This window comes from Tamandua tetradactyla, chromosome 25 (genome assembly GCF_023851605.1).
Source record: "Tamandua tetradactyla isolate mTamTet1 chromosome 25, mTamTet1.pri, whole genome shotgun sequence".
NCBI classification, from domain to species: Eukaryota; Metazoa; Chordata; class Mammalia; order Pilosa; family Myrmecophagidae; genus Tamandua; species Tamandua tetradactyla.
The window spans coordinates 29974836-29994712 of record NC_135351.1 but is presented as its reverse complement, the minus strand read 5'-3'; the positions used below and the strand labels follow the sequence as shown (position 1 = coordinate 29994712).

General features: G+C 40.8%; 2 non-coding genes across 2 annotated transcripts; one reads left to right on the top strand and one right to left on the bottom strand.

The window, feature by feature from the left end:
* Nucleotides 1–737: 737 nt before the first annotated feature.
* Nucleotides 738–809, bottom strand: TRNAP-CGG (transfer RNA proline (anticodon CGG)). Its single transcript has one exon. It is a non-coding gene; the product is annotated as a tRNA-Pro (tRNA).
* A 17769-nt stretch (nucleotides 810–18578) lies between these two features.
* TRNAM-CAU (transfer RNA methionine (anticodon CAU)) lies at nucleotides 18579–18651 on the top strand. The gene has a single exon. It is a non-coding gene; the product is annotated as a tRNA-Met (tRNA).
* The last annotated feature ends 1226 nt before the right edge of the window (nucleotides 18652–19877 follow it).

Sequence of the window (19877 nt, the reverse complement as noted above, 5' to 3'; positions counted from 1 at the left end):
CGCTCTTTCAGAATACCAAGACGAGCAGGTGGCCAGTTGAGCTTTGGTGATGCCCCTGAGCCCAGAGAAAGTGTGTTTACCGGGGTGGGAGGCTGTCCTCTTTCAGTCTTGGCCACGGAAGCAAACAAGGTTTTTCTGAAGGAATATGTTAATTTAGCTAGCAGGAGCAAAGAAACTTGATTGCTACCTTGCTCTCCATTATTTTTTTCCTCTTTCAAATTTCAGTGTTCATCAGTTCCCCTGGGCATGCCTGGGCCAAGGGGAAGGTGCTGGCCAGGGTCCGGGGAGGGGCGCAGAGCGACCCCAGCTTCCTGTCCCACTGCGCCCGCTGGGGGCCTTGCGGGGGAAGGTCCCCGAAGTCCGGAGGTCGGCCCTGGCGTTACGTGGTTCTACAGCATCCTCTGTTTCCTCAGGGAACGCGTGTGCGTGACATTAAACTCGGTAAAAGCAAAACCACATTTCCTTCGTTCACCCCTGCACACCCACCCTGCAGCTTGACTGTGACCAGGGAAGGGCGTCTGCGGGAGACCTGGGCCAGCGCTGTCCTGGCGAGCTGGCCACCGCCGGGACCGCGGCGGCGGGCTTTGGGGAGGACGCGGGCGAGATGGGGGGAATGACTGATGTAAAACTCAGCACCCAGGGGGCGGCAGACCAGCGAGCCCAGAAGGAAGTTCGAGGTAAATCTGAAGCCTTTGCGGATCCGGAATGTTTCCATCTTTGAGATCTGGGAAAAGACGGGGCTCGTCCGGGACTTGAACCCGGGACCTCTCGCACCCGAAGCGAGAATCATACCCCTAGACCAACGAGCCGCCTGGAGAAGGGTGGTCCGCGTTTAAAATAATAATGAGGACCGCAGTCCACTAGATTTTTGTTTTATTTTTATTATTTATTCTTGAAAGAAAAATCACTTACTTCAGCGAAAAGGTTGGGAAGAGCTGTTTCTATGGATAGTCTGTCGATAGCTTTAGTTACCCTAATATCACTTAGAGGCATGACTGGTAACATGTAGGAAAATTTAATGTTATATTTCTCCTTTGCTCTACTTCGGCAAACTAAATAATTTTATGCATTTCCATTTAGCTTTTAATTAAATCCTATTTTCAGGAGTTTTTCTCATTTCATTCTAACGTCTTTGAAAGCTGATTATTACTGTGGAGGGGCTCCTAGACCATTTGCTCTGAAAAGAAATGTTTTTGACTACCAGAGGTTCCTCAGGACAAATATGAATAATCTCAGCAAAGTTCTGCTGAGGGGCATTAAGAGATTATTTGGTGGATTTACTAACTTCCTCCAACATAAAAATTTAGGGAATTTACTAAAACTCTGGTTAAACTCAAAGTTTGCACCATTGACCATTGGCTGATTCATCTAAGCTATATTTTAAATCCCCCTAAAGATATTTGTACAAAACTACTTTCATTCTGTTGTACCAAATTTGATGCCCTCAAAATTTAAAATTATTCCCCACATTCAGTTCATTAGTCCAGTTATTCAGCAATTTTTTATAAAGTGCCTATTTGTTTCTTTGCCAAAAAAAAGGAATTCTTTTATAAAGACAAACAGATATAAGGATTTTTTTGATACACGAAAAGAGAAACCATTCTTTTGTGAAAAGAAGTGTGGATTAAAATAAACATTCAGTTTGAGTTTTCACGTGGATTTTCTAGATGGATCCAAACTCTCTTTCCCATTATAATGATGAGGTTACTAGCCATCCCTTTTTCTATCTCCTGTTCACTATACTCTTAGAATAGTAAGATTTTTGTTGCAATCCAACTGCTTGATTTGTACTTTGAAACCTCTGAGCAGGTGAACCCTAGATTATAATTCCTGACTATCCTCAAACTCAGTGGTGTCCATTGTTCAGACTCAACGTTCCACTTCTGTGAAAAATTTCCTCCTTCTCAGGAAACACGAGTTTACATTCAGATAAAAATTGGGCTCCTGACATAAGAATATAGTGAGTCCTTAAATTATGTTAATACTTAAGTGTGAAAAAATTATTCAACCTGAACCCAAAGATCTCCCAAGATTCAGTCCCTTCAATCACAATTTAAAATACTTCCCTTTATCTTGAAATCAACTCAATAGTTTACCGATTTCCAAACTCAGCACAAAGGCCTGAAGGTCCCCCATTCCACAGGGTAACTCACCTCTCAACTCCAAACTCTGGCTCTCTCATTATTTCAATAGAACAATATATTTTTTCCTTTTCTCAATTCAACATTCCTGGGATGATAAATAATTCATTTAGTTTTATACCATTGGGAACTCAGACTCCAAGCAAAGTCAGTATTTGAAGATTACTAAATAACAATGTCATAATCCACACTGGGGGACCTACAGGTAATTTATATGATAGTTGTTTTGATGAGATGTCTACTGCCCTTGTTTAAGTCAGATGGATCATGTGTAATAAGATGCTTAGTTATGTCGGAGAACATGAATACATTCATAATTAAACTCAAGGTTCTTGGGAAACAAAAGGCATGGCATAAAGATAGTTACAGAAGACAACTTAGAACAACCAATATAAAATTTCCTGTCAAACAAAACACAAAATACAGTTGCCTAATTTTTTTAATGATTACTGTGATGGTCAGGTTCATGTGTCAACTTGGCCAGGTGATGGTGCCCGGTTATCTGATCAGGTAAGCACTGGTCTGTCTGTTGCTATGAGGACATTTCATGGACTTCAATCATGACCACTTTGGCATTTGCAATTAGTTAAGGAGAGTGTCTTCTGCAGTGAGTGATGCTTAATCTAATCACTGGAAGGCTTTTAAGGAGGATTTAGAAGAGACAATCATTCTTCCTGCTTCAGCCAGCCAGCCTCTCCTGAGAATTCATTGAGGACCTTTACTGGAGCTGCCAGCTTGTGGCCTGCCCTACAGACCTTGGACTCTACATGACCACGGTTAAGTCAGACACTTTTATAAATTTTATATTTACAAATATCTCCTGCTGATTCTGTTTCTCTAGAGAACCCTAGTTAGTACAGTTACCCAGTATCAGACTTTGGTATGGGCCCTGTGTTATAAAAGTTTCTGTCCTTGGGAGAAAACACTTTAACTGTCTATGTAGCAGTTAATCACTTCCTAAATGTTTTCAGTTAAGAGTTCATTCTTCGTTTTCTTAACAAATCAACTTCCTACTATGAGTTGTTTTTTTTTTTGGGCTATGGGGGGATCACTGATGGGTGCTCTCCCATTCACTGTAATGTTAGCCCATTACAATCTTTAGATCCGTCACTACTATTATCTTTGGAAATATTACTGAATCCTAGGCTTATCATTTATGAATGAAAAAAAGGCTTGAAGAGAATTCTTTTTATTTTCTATCTCCATGCTTTCAGAGTAAAAAGACAAACCACAATTTTCTTGTTTATTTAATCAATGTAACCATATTTAAGTGGCAACTAATATACATTTTGAGGCCGTATGATAACGTTAGGCTCAAGTTACTCAATCTTTCACTCATTTCTCATCATTAGTATGATGTTCCATCTTTAGACTTCTTCAGTCAATTGATAAAATAGAGTTTACGTTAGTATAAGTCCTCCATTATTATCCATATTTTTCATCTAAATAAGCACATATTCCAAATAGCCCAATGTGCATGATGGTATGACAAATGTTTCATATTCACTTTCTAAACTTTCCTTTCACAAAGTTGTTTGATATTTCTTTAACAAGTCCCCTAAAAACCTGCGTTCTCATAAGTAGGTATTTCTGTTAAGATATTTATTTCAGTCTGTGCCCCACATAAAACAGCATTGTATCTGAAGCACAAGTCATCACCGTATCTGTTTTATAAATGAAGTCTCATATTTTACAAGGACTAACCACAGACTCCTTTAAAGAACTGACACTTCTAAAGCATCAAATGTTCTCTAGAGGTCCTTTTCTTTACTGCAAGTAGCTGCCCTCAAATTCTGTATAGAATGGCATCCTTACTTGCTGAGTACTAAGATTTCTGTTTTGAAGAAAGCAATACTAGGAAATAAGTGTTCAGTCTGGCTCCCTCCTAATTTTAGAAGGAAGGTTGGTTTTTCAGTGAGGGTTGAGACAGAGGATTGCAAAGTGCCAATTCCTTTGAAAAAAAAAATGGTTCATCTAAGCAAGTCATTTCTTTATATAGTTTTAATTAAATTTTTTTTGCCAAATTTTTCTTTAACCAAATATTTTTAAAAAGCCATAAGGCCAATATTTCTGTCAAATTTAACATCTTTATCTTCAACAGTTTTCCTGTCTTCCGTCTCCTGAAGATTACATCTGATCAGACAGTCTCACACTTTATTTCTAGCTGTCTGATCCATTTCTTTCCAAAGATCACTAAGAGGCCAGCTGCAGGAAGGATAACAGGGTACAGATACACTCCGTGTCCCAGTGCACAGATGGAGGGAGTCGTTAGAACCCAGTTGGTGCAATGAGCCAGGCTGCCCCATCTTCTTTTGGAGACAATTTCATCATTTTCCTTTGATTAATGTTTCCTTCTACCATGAACTGAAACATATCTGTGCTTTGGCCTTCTGGAATTGCTCAAAGCAACTGAGAGAAGAGAGGATGTAGAAGTTGTAGTTGCTCTGGTCAGCTTTGTGGTCAGGTATTTTCACACTAAAGTAATTGCAGGATTATACCGAAGCAGTGGGTGAGGCTGGTTCTCAATCCCGGGCCACCAGTTCTCATAGGCCTCAGCACAAGGGTGTTGCTGTATTTCTCCAAACGTTTTCATTTATTTATTTATTTTCCCTTTCCTTCTGGGACTGGATTTTCATTATATTTGGTAAAGTCATTGTAGTTTCTACCCTTTGAAACCTTTGTAATGCTTTCTGGGATTGTTCTATGACCTAATATCCCAATTCACTAATTTGATCTTTGGGTATAGTGTCTACTCTCTTATTCAACCCATGTATTGAGTTTGTTTTATTCAAATATTACTATCCAGATCCAACATCTCTGATTAGTTCTTTATAACTCCTTAATTTCAGCATCTTGTTTCCTTTATCTTCCTTTATGACTTTAAGTATCTTTATTATGCTACTTTAATTCCTTATTCTAATGCCATCCATTAATTCTTCCACCACTAATATAGGTTTTCTCTTTTGTGTCTTTTTAAAATAGAGTTCCCACCCTACAGATGTTTTTGTCACAGCAACTCTCTAGAGGAGCAGAACTTGCAAGACCAAGAGAAAGGCTCTCAAGAACAGTTCTCTCTTACTTTGTTCAGACACGTGGTAGGATTCAGGCATCAAAGAAGCCATTGGCCAAGGACCAGGACATAAAGGTTAACAGGGGTAAACATGAAAGACCAAATGAAACTAAAGTACTGTTACATCTGTTATTGATCAGAAAGCAAACTACACCAAACCCAGAACATACCCCAGTTTGCTTCAGAAAGGAAATGACTGTACATATCCCAACATCAAGCAAGATCAGAAGTTCACTAGAACATCATGTATAATGCAAAAATCAAAAACCATGAGCCAGAGCCCATGTTTGACTGTTGGCACCCATTGAATAAAGGCAAATTGACCCAACAAGAATAAAGCCAAAAATGGCTTTCAACAAAATGCACTTTGAACTCCAAACTGAAAAATGGTCATGCCCCCCAAACTATTTTCTGAATAAGACAGCTTCCAAAACTCAGGCTGGTGGGACAACCATAAATAAAAAAAGAGTCCTAAATGGGATCCAAACTAATCCAAATATTTAAAAGAAGGCAACAGAGAATTGAAGGTACTTTGCTTTCATTCCAAAAGTATTTTGCAAGTTAAAATGATTAGGCAAATTGACCATCAAAAATAGTCAGGATATAGACCATAAATAATGGCTCCTTAGTAATTGTTAGCTACAACCTTGGAGAAAAAAAAGATTTGAAGCAAATATAACAAAGTTTTCAGATATTAAAAAATAAAAATTTAATTGTATTTTTACCCTGTAGCAAAATCAATTGAGAAATGAATTTTTTAAATGCAAAATAATTTACAATGATATAAAAACTAAAATATCTAGAAATAAACCAAATGGATTATATGCTATTTCCATTGACATCTCTAAAGCCTTGCTGAGTGATCATCTGACTGATGACAAAGGTGACACTTCAGTGCACTGGGTAGAGAATGGATATTTCAATAAATTGTAGTGGGTCGATGGGAATGCCACTTAGAAATAATATATCTAATGCTACCTCAAACTCTAAAAAAAAAAAATCACGCAGTCGAATTTTAGATATAAAGTAAAAAGCCAGTAGAACTGTGAGAATAAGATATAAGAATGTGCCTGTTTGAAACTGTCATGTACCCCAGAAAAGCCATGTTCTTTAATCCTCATTCAATATTGCTTGGTGGGATCTTTTTGATTATTTCCATGGAGATGTGATCTGCCTAATTATGGATGGCTTCCATGGAGAAGTGTCTCCACCCACTCAAGGTGGGGTTGCTTACTGGCGTTTTTTAAGAGGGAACCTATTTTGAAAAAGGTTTCAGAACCAACAGAGCCCACACAGTCTGAGACTTTTGGAACTACAGAAGGGAAATAGCCTCAGGGAATCATTATGAAATGAGAAGCCAGGAGAGAAAGCTACCAGACATTGCCATGTGCCTTCCCAGTTAACAGAGGTGTCCAGAAGCCAAAGACCCCAGCAGACACCAGACACATGCCTTCCCAGCTGATAGAGGGGTTCTGGACAGCATCAGACTTTCTTGAGTGAAGGTATCCTCTTGTTGGTGCCTTAATTTGGATATTTTCATGGCCTTAGAACTGTAAACTTGAAGCTTAATAAATTCCCTTTTTAAAAGCCACTCTATTTTGGTATATTGCATGCTGGCAACTTTAACAAACTGAAACAGGTTTTGGTACAGAGAAGAGGGGTGTTGCTGTGGTTTGCAAATACCAGACATGTTGAAATGGCTTTTTAAATGGATAAGGGGAAGATTCTGGAAGAGTTGTGAGGAGTTTGATAGAAAAGGCCTAGAATGCTTTGAAGAGACTGTTAGTAGAAACATAACTCTAAGGCCTTAGACAGAAATGATGCATGTGTTATTACAAACTGGAAGAAGGTAATCTTTGCTTTAAAGTAGCAGAAAATTTAGCAAAATTGACTGCTAGTTTTAGATAAAAGGCAGATTTCAAAAGCCACGAACTTGGATATTTAGCAGAAGAGATTTTCAAATTAAATGTGAAAGTGTGACCTGGTTTGTCCTTGCAGCTTATGGTAAAATGTGACAGGAAAGAGATGTGCTGAGAACTGAACTCTTGGGTAGGAGGAAACTAGAAATTGATGATGTAGAAAATTCTGGGCTTCCAGAAAGGAAGACTCCAGAGAAATTGCCCATGTGAGGGTTTAACCAAACATGCAACCAGTCAGCCATTTCAGAAAAAGCCAGGATTGGAGATGGAGTTATCCAGGAAGGATTTGTGGAAAGTCCTATTGTCTAGTGGTTATGACCCCTGCATACTACATAGAAAACCAACAAGAGTGTTATAGGAGCTGTATAAACAGAACCACTGCTAGTGTGGACTAAAAGGGACAGAAAAAGGACAGATTGAAGGAAAAATACTTTCCAAGGCAAAACCATGAAAGCTAAGGTCTGAAGCCAAGAAAACTCAGGCCAGGAGAGTGGACCCACCTAAGCACTTGGAGAGGATGAGTTTGCTCCGAAGGCAGATGTGGGCCTTCCACTTCGATGCTCTGGAAGAGTTATGCTTCCTAAGGCCTTGGAGAAGGTGGAGAGCCTTGGAGCTCCTTGGAGATTGGGGAGAGCCTTGCTGTCACCACATTGTTTAGAGGGGGTTGAGTGTGTGCCCTGGAGATGGCAGAGAGATTGGGTGCTACCCCGATGCTTGAAGAGGGTGGAACTGAGAAAAAATGATCTCCCCAGTGTCCCCCAAGATTGCATTTGGAGAGAACTGGGCCATTGCATAGGCCTTTGGAAATAGTGAGACTACTGCTTTTTAAAGTTCTGAAGGTAAATGACTCTCAGATTTTGAAATATAATGGAGTTTGCCCTTCAGTTTCCAGAACTGTTTGGGTTTGGTGATCCCTGTATTCCTTCTAATTTCTCCCCATGGAAATGGAAACATGTATTCCATGACTGTCCCTCCTTTGTATAGGCAGCAGATAACTTGTTCTGTCTGAGTTTTACAGGTCCACAGCCAGAGGAGAATCTTGCCTTAGGACACACCATGACTTTGTTGAGATTCTGTACTGTTTCTGACATTGTACTGCATTTGTACAATGTGCAATTGTACAAATAGAAATGTAAATTTGTACTTTTATTGAAATGGCTTAAAGCTTTGTGATATTGTGATGGAATGAATGTATTTTGCATTTGGAAAGAACATGTCTTTTGGGGGTCCAAAGGGTAGAATGTACCAGTTTGAAACTATCATGTACTCCAGAAAAGCCATGTCCTTCAATCTTCATTCAGTATTGCTGGGTGGGATCTTTCTTATGGTTTCCATGGAGAAGTGACCCAGCCAATAGTGGGTGGCAACTTTTTATTGGATATTTTCCATGGAGATGTGTCTCCACCCATTCAAGGTGGGGTTGCTTCCTGGAGCTCTTTAAGAAGGAACCATTTTGAAAAATCTTTAGAATGAACAGAGCCCACACAGTCAGAGACCTTTGGAAATATAGAAGGAAAACACCCCCAGGGAATTCTTATGAAACCAGAAGCCAGGAGAAAAAGCTAGCAGGTATCATCATGTGCCTTTCCAGCTGACAGAGGTATCCAGAAGCCAGAGACCCCAGCAGATGCCAGTCACAAGCCTTCCCAGCTAATTCAGGGGTTCCGCACAGCATCAGCTTTTCTTGAGTGAAGTAACCTCTTGTTGGTGCCTTAATTTGTACATTTTTATGGCCTTAGAACTTGCAACTTAATAAATTCCCTTTTTAAAAGTCATTCCATTTCTGGTATATTGCATTCTGACAGCTTTAACAAACTAAAGGAGAATACAAACATTATCTTACTAACAATTAAATCTTAGACCAAGATTTCTAAGACAGGGCATAAAATACAAAGAGATATGTCATATAGGTAACACATTTATATATTGATCTATATTGAAGTGAATATATCTCGACCTATCCAGATAGCAGGCTCCAAGACTAGGGCCAAAAGTAGCTCTGCCTGGGCTGTCTCTGAGCTTCTAGGAAGTGAAAACAAGACTTCACATGAGGCTTAAGCAGAAAAACCCTTTGCTTAAGAGGATGTGGCTGAACTTTGATGAAGTCAGCCATCTCAGAGGGTCAGGATTAGAATTGGAAACACAGTTATCCAGGAAAGATCTATTGAGGGTCCTTTTGTCTGATGGTTTGGTCCCCCCCTTGAACTGCATGCAATGTTTTTAGGTGTTTTTTTTTTTAATTTTTAATTTTTTTGCATATTTTGCATGAACAGAAAGCACTGCCAGCCTGGATAGAAAGGGAAAGAGAAGAGATTAATTGAAGGACTAATGACCCTAAGGAAGAACCACAGAAAGCTAGGCCTAAGAGATCTTCTGGTCAAGAAAGCCACCCACCTATGTGTATGGAAAGGATAGGTTCACCCCCGTGCTTGGAGGGCACTTGCAGTCTGCCCTGGCTCTTGGAGGGGGAAAGGCTCCTGCCCCAAGAATTATTCTGCCATCTCAATGGTCTGGGAGGGTGGTACCCACCCCCCAGTAGTCAGGCAAAGCTACGACGCCATTCCAGTGCTTGGAGACAGTGGAGCCTAGGCACCAGCATTTGGGGAGGGCACGGCCACTGTACAAGTGCTTGGAAAGGATAGCGCTGTCACTCCAGCTGGCCCAGAGGACAAAGTATCAAGGTAAAGTTAACTCTTAGAGCTCTGAGATCTAATGTATTTTGCTTTGATGGGTTTTGACCTTGTTTGGGATGTATGACTCCAGTTTTCCTCCCAAATGAATGGGAAAGTCTATGTTATGCCCGTCCCACCATTTTATTCTAGGCGTCACAGGTCTGCCAGAGGGAGAGGAATTTTGCTCCAGGATGGACCATGCCCAGAACTGATTTTGTTGAGACTAGACTTAAAGCTGTTATGAAATGACTTAGAGCTTTTAGGATATTGGGAGTGAGTGAATGTGTTTTGCATATGGGAAGAACATTTCCTTTTAGGGTCCAGAGGGAAAACTATAGTCAATTGAATTATGTACCCCAATTTAGACATATTGTTTGTCTTGATCTGTATTTTTATGGACATGACAAATAGAGTCTCTTGAAGTTGTTATTTTAGTAAAGGTGTGACCTAAGTGAATAATGTTTGGCCTTAATCTAGATTACTGGAGTCCTTTATAAACCAGAGAAATTCAGAAATAGAGAGAAAAAGTCATGGAAAGGAGCTGGAAGCTGGAAGTCAATGGAACATAGAAGAGAAAAAAGTAAATATTGGCACTTGAAGAATGGAAGCAGAGATACAAGCCAAGGAACCCCAAGAATCACCAGACAATTAGAACTCTACTGACCCCGAGAGAAAACAAACCTTCTAGTCTCTGAAACTGTGAGTTAATAAATTCTTGCTATTTATGCCTATTCATTGTGTGCTATATATGTCTTAGCAGCCTGGAAACCCAAGGCAGTGGTTCAACATGAGAAAATCAATCAATGTAATACACTACATTAGTGAATGAAGAATAAAACCACATGATCATTCCATCTGATGCAGAGAAGGCATTTCACAAAATCTGATACCCTTTTATGATAAGCCCTCCAAAAATAGGAATAGAATAATGTACAGTTTATTTATGAAAAGCCTACAGTTAACATACTGAATGGTGAAAAACTGAAACTTTTCCCCTAAGATCCGGAATAAGGCAAGGACACTTGCTTTCACTGACCAGAATGATCAGGCAAGAAAAGGAAATAAAAGGCGTTCAAATGAAAGAAAAAGTAAAACTATATCCATTTACAGATGACATGCTCGGTCCCTTTCATTCCACTTCACTTTCCCTTCCTTTTCTGAACAATTTTGTAGTAAATTATTAGTGTATCAGAAGAAGGTAGGTATGCGTGCAACAGTTGTGGAGCTGTGGTGTCCCAGAGCATTGCCAGGTGATGATGCTATACATGTAGGAGGGTGGTATGGGGTTTCAGGCCAGTGTAGGATGAAAAGGATGTGCACAGAGAATGGCAGCCTGTTGCTAGTTTTCAACCTATTCAGAGTGAAGAAGGAATATGTTTCAGAAAAAGGGGGCCCGGAGTTCAGAGTTGGAGCCCTAGTGAGACAAGGATTTTAGCTCAACGAGATGTTGAAGTCCTGCCAAGGCAAGGAAGGTGTCTGGGGTAGGGGGAAGGTAGGGGAGCCTGGCAAGACGTTTCAGGTCCTGAGCAGGGAGAAAACAGCATCCATGTAGGACAAAGCAGTGGCAACTGAGATAGCATTTATGAAAATGAATGAGCTCTTGGTATGCTATTCCCACACATTCTGCACACACAAAAGTGAAAATTGAGTTATCTCTGTCCATTTTCTAATCTGCATAGGAGGATTACCAACAAGCCAAGCAATGACATCAAAATATGGGAGACATGACTTCCACATGGGAGACCTGGACCATGCAACAACAACAACATAAAAGGGGTGGAGGGAAGGCCACAGTGGCTCAGTGGCAGACTTCTCGCTTGCCATACCGGAGACCCGGGTTTGTATTCCCTGTGCCTGCCCATACAAAAAAAAAAAAAGGGTGGGGGGAGACAAAGTGGAGAGCTGCATGGGTGTTAGAGAGGCAAGAGATGGGCAGCTTGACTTGAGTTTGGCCCTTCATTGGGATTGGCCTGCAGGCCTAGGGTTCTTCAGGGAAAACTTAACATGAGTATTTCCATAAAATAGATGTGGGAAACAGAAAAGGGAGAGCATTGATATAGGTCAGTTTAGAACCAGTCCCAATGGGCATTGTGGAAGGATGACTGGAACTCAAAAAAAAGAAGCAAGAAGAAACTTTGAGTTTCACAGTGACTGAAAAAACAGTCACAAGAAGGAAGTGGAGGAGTACTCATCATTGACATCAAGGGAAATGCAAGTGAAAATCCCCAGTCTCCGGTGGTGTTGATAGGAGAGTTATTCTTATTCAAACATCTGAAAGGCCAAAGATCCTGACACTGAAGACAGCACCATTTAAGTCAGAACTTTCTTGTTCTGCCTTCCCTCCCCCAACTTCTATACTCCCAACCCTTCCCCTCTCTCCATCCCTCCCTGCCCTGTCTTAACTGATTCTCCACCACACTGAAAACTTGGGAAAGTCAGAACCTTAGTCAACAGGATGGCAAGGGAGGGGCAGAAGTTCAGTGTAGGGAAAGATGGATGTGACATTTTCCCTCCCAACCATCTAAGTACCTCCAACTCAACAGCTCCAGTGGGTGAAGAGAAAAGTTTGATTGTCAGGTCAAGTTTGAATCTGAGAGTGTTCCATGGAACTTAGCATTTTAATTTTGGGGCTGAGACTGTATTAACTGGGATGTCATAAAATGGCCTAATTCTTCAAATGAAGGTAGAAAAAGAGTAAGTCCCATTTAGTTAAGTTAAAATGATAAATAAAAACCAAGATACATTTTCTGCATTATATCCCAGAGGATATAATGTCACATATCACAGTTTGGAGAGGACTAATTGATAAAGTTATGTAGCTATCTATCTATCTATCTATTAATAAGTTTTGTTACTATAATGGCTTTATCATAATAAGAAATGATATTTCAGGAACCTGAAAATGTCTTGTTTGGATATTCCAAACACATCTGACAGATACAAATATGTGCATAACATAAAGAAGCTACTTGACATTTTCAATTTCTGTTCAGAAACTGTAAATAAAATTTTAAAAGCCTGTATCCCAGCAACTTTCACCCTGAGAAAAACATCTGGCTCAGGCCAATAATTTCCACTTACCTTCTTTAACAAGCCTGTGACAGATTGAATTATGTACCTCTGAAAAACATGTTCTTAATCAGAATCCTGTGGGTGTGAATCCATTATAAATAGGACCTTTTGGGGAGTTTATTTTTAGTTAACTGCGGCCAACTGAATCAGGTTGGGCTTTAATGAATGAAACTTGGAACAGAGAGAAAGAAGGCCACTTGGAGAAGAAGCTGGAAGTCAAAGGAACTCTGAAGAGAAAGGATAAGAAGCCCCTCCCTATGTGCACTGCCATTTGACAGAAGAGAGGACCAAGGATCCCCGGGAGCCAGCCCCAGAATGCCACAGTCTTCAGGGAGAATGTATCTACGCCTTGCTGATCTTCGATTTTGAACTTCTCTTAGCCTCAAAGTAGGTGGCCATAAATTCCCATGGTTTATTTAAGCCAACCCAGTGTATGGTGTTTGTTTTAGCAGCCCAGAAACTAATACAAAACCGTAACATAAAGGCTGTTTGAAATCAGAGCAGAAAGTAGTTAATCCCTGGTTTATTATGTGCAGTTATATTTGTGGTATATATTTTGAGAAAGAAATGTATGACTTTTTCTCATTTTAGCTATCTCTTCCATGCAGACATGGAGGTCTGCAGCAAAATAGAAAGTGATTGAAGCCAGGATCTTTTTCCCCCAAAGATCTAAACCAAAAGAGAACTGGATAGAGTCTGAAGAGGATGGAAGGTGGAGGAGAGGTTCTGTAAGAGATGTTAACGACCAGGAATGAAAGAGGAAAAAATGGACTTCCCTAAATTAGAAAAAGTGATTCACCCAATTGTCCCAGCCTGAAGGGCATTTTTCAGGTGAGAGACCAAAGAAAACACCGGGCGCGGACTGAAACTTGAACCTTTATTATAGGGACTTACTTACAGGAGTGGAAAAAGAAATTAATCTAGGACTCAAGTTGCTCTGATGGCAGTCAATACAGAACTCAGTACTGAAAGTGTTCTGCAGTGATCAGATGGGGAAGCAGGGTTTTATAGTGGGCATAGACAAAGCAGGCACAGAGCCAAGAGAGGGCATGCATGTGCTGCTAACAAAGTTAACTGTTTCTTAATGTTTATGTCTCTGGGCACAAGTTCTCACCAAGTTAACTTTGGGGAAAGATAACGAAGGTACAGAGCTGAGAGAGTCTGTGTAGGTACATGCATAACTGGTGACAAAGATGAAGAGTTGGGGGATTTTGAAAAATGCAAAAACATTGCTATGTTACACCAAATATGGAAGGAGAGAAGACCATCTCAAGTATCCATGAAAATTTTGACACAGAGATTCCTTACTGAGATTGGCCAAGACAAATGACAAAAGTTCCTCAGAGAAAAAGTTCATTGGAAAAGGAGCTCCTAAAAGGAAAACTGCCAAGTCTGTAGCATAAGTCATCCCAAGGCATGGATGCTATAGGGCTTCCCATTGAGAGAGCAGAAACAGGAATGGTTTAGCATTACTTCCTCCCTCTTTTTCTTTTTTTGGATTAAAAAAAAATTTTATTAACATCTTTGCACACATGCAGTCCATACATGGTGTACAATCAATGGCTCACAATATCATCACATAGTTGTGTACTCATCACTATGATCATTTCCCAGAACATTTGCATCACTCTAGAAAAAGAAACAAAAAGAAAAATCTCATACATCCCATACCCCTCACACCCCCCTCTCATTGACCACTAGTATTTCCATCTACCCAATTCTTTTTACCCCTTATCCCCTCTATTATTTATTTATTTATCCATATTTTTTTACTAATCTGTCTATACCCTGAACACAAGGAGCATCAGACACAAGGTTTTTACAATCACAGAGTCACATTGTAAAAGTTATTTCTTTATACAGTTGTTATCAAGAGGGAGATCTAAATAATGCATACGAATAACCTCCAGGATAACCTCTCAACTCTGTTTGAAAGTTTCTCAGCCACTGAAACTTTATTATTTCTCTCTTCCCCCTTTTGGTCAAGAAAGCTTTCTTAATCCCGTGATGCCAGATCCCAGCTCATCCCAGAAGTTTTGTCTCACACTGCCAGGAAAATTAACACCCTTGGGAGTCATGCCCCACGTAGGCGGGTGGGTAATGAATTCACCTGCCAAGTTGGCTTAGAGGGAGGCCACATTTGAGCAACAAAGAAGGTTCTTTGGGTGTGACTCTTAGACTTAATTTTAAGTAGGCTTAGCCTATCTTTTGCAGGAATAAGTATCATAGGAGTGAATCCCAAGGTTGAGGACAGTCTATTGATTTGCTTGACCCCACTGCTTGCGAGGATTTCAGAAATTCTCCAAATGGGGAGGTTGAATATTTCCTCCTTTCTCCCCAATCCACCAAGGAGACTTCACAAATACTCTATTCACTGCCCAAATTACTCTGGGATATATCAAGGCATCACACTAACCTGGACAAACCAACAAAATCTCACACCCTATTCAAAATTCCATGTACTTATGATGTTCAGCTAAACTGACCATGCCAGTTAAGTTCGGCAATGTGGTATCCAAAATATAAATTTTCCGCCAAATAAGCATGTCTCCCCTTGGTCTCACACAGAAGTTGAAGCTTCAAAATATGGACAATATCATCCTTTACCCTGTGTTCTGACCTACCTTAGTCCTTATCCAGATCAGCTTCCTTTATATCTGATCCCGTTCCAACTTTGTAAACAGTCTCGGTGTGGGGTACTGCTGACTTTCACAGCTTCAGAGCTCTAACTCTGAATCGCAGTTGTTACATAAATCCCTGAAGTTTTTGGGATCGACCAGGTTATTATCTCAGAATTTAGGTATAAGGGTTACAATTCCTGAATATAAATGACTTCCGTAACGCCTCCTTTTCTTGAGACCTGCATTGGATCTCATATACTCAGCATGAACCTGAGTGAAGAAGATAATGACTGACTGAAACTTACCACTCACTACCTTTAGGACCAGGAAGGGCTCAGCATCAGACATTTCATCAGACGACATAAATAGTTATGCATATGTGAGGTATTAGATGACAACTCATGCTTGTGGATACAGTGATAACCAGATGGAGAGGATTAACAAAAGACAGTGTACATCTCTACTGAATGCCATAATGGCAAAAACCATAAGATACTTGCCATGGGTCCATAGGAAAAAAGCCAAATCATATGAGAATGAAGGACTCAAGAATGGACCTTGAAGGATGGAGGTTGGAAGAAATCATGAATTTATGGACCAGCATGAAAGTGGGAATTTCAGTTTGAGGAAAGGTGCAAGGCCTGTTTATTGAGGAGAGTTTTAAAATACTTATGGAAGGTAGAAAAAAAATCCAGAAATCTGAGGTGAAAAATGAAACAATTTTGAGCATGAGTCACATTATCAAAATGAAACTGGGGGGAGGCGAGAATCAGGACGTTTGGGAGCGCTGAACTATTGATCCTGAAGTCAGAGGTGGCCCGATTCCCTCTGAATCCCCAGGGCCTAGTACAGTGCCTGCCACAGACCATGTGCTCAGTAGTTAGGAGTAGAATGGGATGAAAACGAAGAGATAGACTCAAGACAGTTCGTGCAGGAATAATCTACGTGATCCTCAAGCCTTCTGGTGTCAGGATCCTTTAATATTCATAAGGATTATTGTGAAACCTAAAGATTTTTGTGGATTATCTATCAATATTTACGATGTTAAAAATTAAAACCAAGATTTAAAAATATTTGTTAATTTTTTTCTAAAAATAATGATTAAATCATTACATGTTATCTTAAATAACATAATTTAGCAACTCTGACTGGCCTAATCAAAGACAACTAAATTTGTATATCTGCTTCCACATTCAAACTGTTGAGATATAATGTTTTAGTTTAAGCATGTGCGGAAAAATCTGGCTTCATGCAGATATATAGTTAGAAAAGGAAGGAATATTTATTAGCCTTCAGGTTATTGTTGGCATTCTTCTTTGATTTTACACCAAAATTTGACAGCTACTTCCTTAAATTTGGCTACAGTGTACAATCTGAAGTCATACCATTAACTTTGCAAGGATTTTTTTTACCAGTGAATGATTTTGTAGCATCTTGGTCATATTGGTTCACTGCAACTTGCAAATATTGAAACATTTCAGAATGCAATATAAAAAAATAAAGACCATTCATTAATGTTATTAACAATCTCAATAGAAAAGTCCCCAAGTATTGAGAAGCTGCAAGCTAATTAATTTTCCTAAATGCTAATTCTCATTTGAAAACTAACATTTTGTCATTGAAAACAAGTGCTGTCAATTATTTTTTTCAAGTGAGAGACTCACTTTTTTATTTTTGAGAAAAATGTCAGCCTAATACTGAAGTCTAAATAATCATGATTTTGCCTGTTATTTATTCTTTTAAATAAAAAATAATTCAGCTCACGACTCAATCACTCAAGTGTTATTCCTAGAGACAACCATCATACTTTCGCACACCACTGAAGTGTTCTATCTGCACTTCCCATTTAATTACACAGCATATTAAAACGACATGTACTTAACAGTCAAGATTTAATAACTTTAATAATTTTTACTGCATCATCACAGTCATCCTTAAGTAAAACTTTTTTCTTTTGTTTTGAATGTCCAGCACTTATGGATACAATGACTCGTCGTACCATTTGCTGTCACTGCTTTGATTCATATGTGGCACCAGCAGTTTCACTCATCTTTGTTTCTGCACCATCAGATTATTTTTTTTTAATGTAGCAATAAAGTCTTGAAAGTATTATGAAAATGTTGTTCTCACAAACACCATTAAAGTGCCTCTGGACTTCCAGGAAACAGGCACCACACTTTGACAACCGATGATCCACGGTATTTGTGAGGATTTGAGGGGGAAGTAAAAAAATGTCCTGGAAATTTGAACCTGTGCACAGGGCACATGGCAGGTATGGGTAAATGTCTGTTGAATGGATCAAAGAATCCATAATTCTATAGCTATTTGCTTAATGATGCTGATGTGAAGAAGAATAGGGGAGCGAACATGAGCTGGAGTGGAGAAAACAGTACAGTTTGGGGAATCAGAAAAACCTGCTTTCCAGGTCTGCTTTACCATTTGGAAGTTATGGATTTAATTTAATTCCACTGAGTCCAGTTTCATCACTAAGGTGGGAGATAATGAAATGCAAATTTATGGTAAAAATTAAATTGGACAAAATTAAATGATGTGAATAAAATCTTTCAAATATTTTGATACATAGAGATGAAAAGACATGGTGACATAAAATCAGTTTATGATATTTAGAAGAGTAATATCTCAGGCGACATAGGTGGAAATGCAGATTTAAATGAAGATAACTGTAGTAGACTGCTGACATGTTTGTGAGCCATCCGTTCATTCAATCAACTAGTATTTAGTGAGTTCCTTCTAGTCCAACAGAAGAGACCATGGAAGAGAAAAAAAAAAGAGAAAAAATTAAAAACTATTGATATTTCTGAAAGTACGGAAACATTCAGATCCATAGGCGATAAAAAGGTAAGTACCAGCCAGAGGTCAGGCACAATTACTCGGTGAGAGTAGCGCGGCTGCGGGTGTGTCTCTTTTGAACGCCGGGCTGAAAAGGAACCCACATGGGCTGGGTTGGAAACATCAAGAACCGGCGACCTTGAGTCTAGAAAACGAAAGATCCACGAAACACGCTTCTCGGGAAAAGCTATTACATAATTGCTATTTGATCTAGTCGGGTGGTGATTTGCAGCGCCTTCTTAGCGCAGTGGGTAGCGCGTCAGTCTCATAATCTGAAGGTCCTGAGTTCGAGCCTCAGAGAGGGCAGTGTTTTTTTTCCCCCCTGGCCTAGAAATCCGATTGCGTATGGAATTGGCTCAAGTAGTCCTCAATTTGCTCCGGAGCAGAGGCTTCCCGCCCCCTCTCCAGCTTTGCTACTCGGCTCCTCCTTGGCCGTAATCACTGTCTCGCATTTGGCTACCTTGGAACTTCACGCCTGAATGTGAAAAACACTGACCTTTCTCTTTGTTTTTAACTCCCTGGACACCTAGAGAACAGGGAAACATTGGCACCTTTTTTATTTTCTGGGTGGTTTCTTTCTGTTTTTACATATGTTCCAGGCGTGACGCGCCCGCAGAGAGCACGGAGACCACGCGGAGAACCTGGGGCGCTGGGCAGACAGAGAACGCGCAAGGGAGAGGAGGAGGCTCTGCCGCTGGGACGGGCGTCCTGGCCCTGGCGACCCCTGGGAGGGGCCCCGACCCCGTGAGAAGGGCCGAGAAAAGCTCGTGTCAACGCTGAGAGGAAGACCTCTGCTCCTGGCGCCCGAGACTGCCGCGGGGTTTAGCCTGGGAGACGACGAAGGCGGGTGGTGGCACCGGGGAGGTCAGGGCCCCAGGGAACTTGTGGGCCTCTGCGGAGATCCTGGCTCGGAGAGGGGACTGCCAGCGCCAGAGTCAACCCAGGAGAGGCTCCGCACCATCGGGGACGCGGGAGAAATCCACGGAGGAAAGGGTGTGCGTGGGGGTGGGGTGGGAGGAGTCCATGAGGCTCTCTCTGCACCCACCTTCTCGGAATCCCGGCTTCACCGTCCCTGCCCTACATTTCAACGGCGATGCCTCGGAACCCTTCACCTTACAAAGGAAACAGAGCTCGATCCATGTGCCACACATTTGATGCGAGATTATTTCTCTCGTTTCAGAAGCTCCTGGAGATGGAAACAAATACGCAAAAACCAATTCCCCCCGGTGCGCTCTCAGTGCCTGTTCGGGCTGAGGCAGGCAGGGAGGGGGCGGCGGCGGCCCCGCGCCCCAGGGCAGCCCCTGCTTTTGGACTCTAGGCCAGTGCGCTTTGGCGCCTTCCAGCCTAAGACTCCAGACCCCAAGATTTCGGAGTGACGCTCTGGACCTGAGGCGCCCCTGGGAAGGGCGATTCCCAACAGACTGCAAACTGACGCCCAGTCTGGAAGAAGTGAAAAGAGAAAGTTATAGCATATTGGCTCTGCTGAGGACCTCCCTGTACCCCTGGTACCTGGTATATCTGGTATTTCCAGG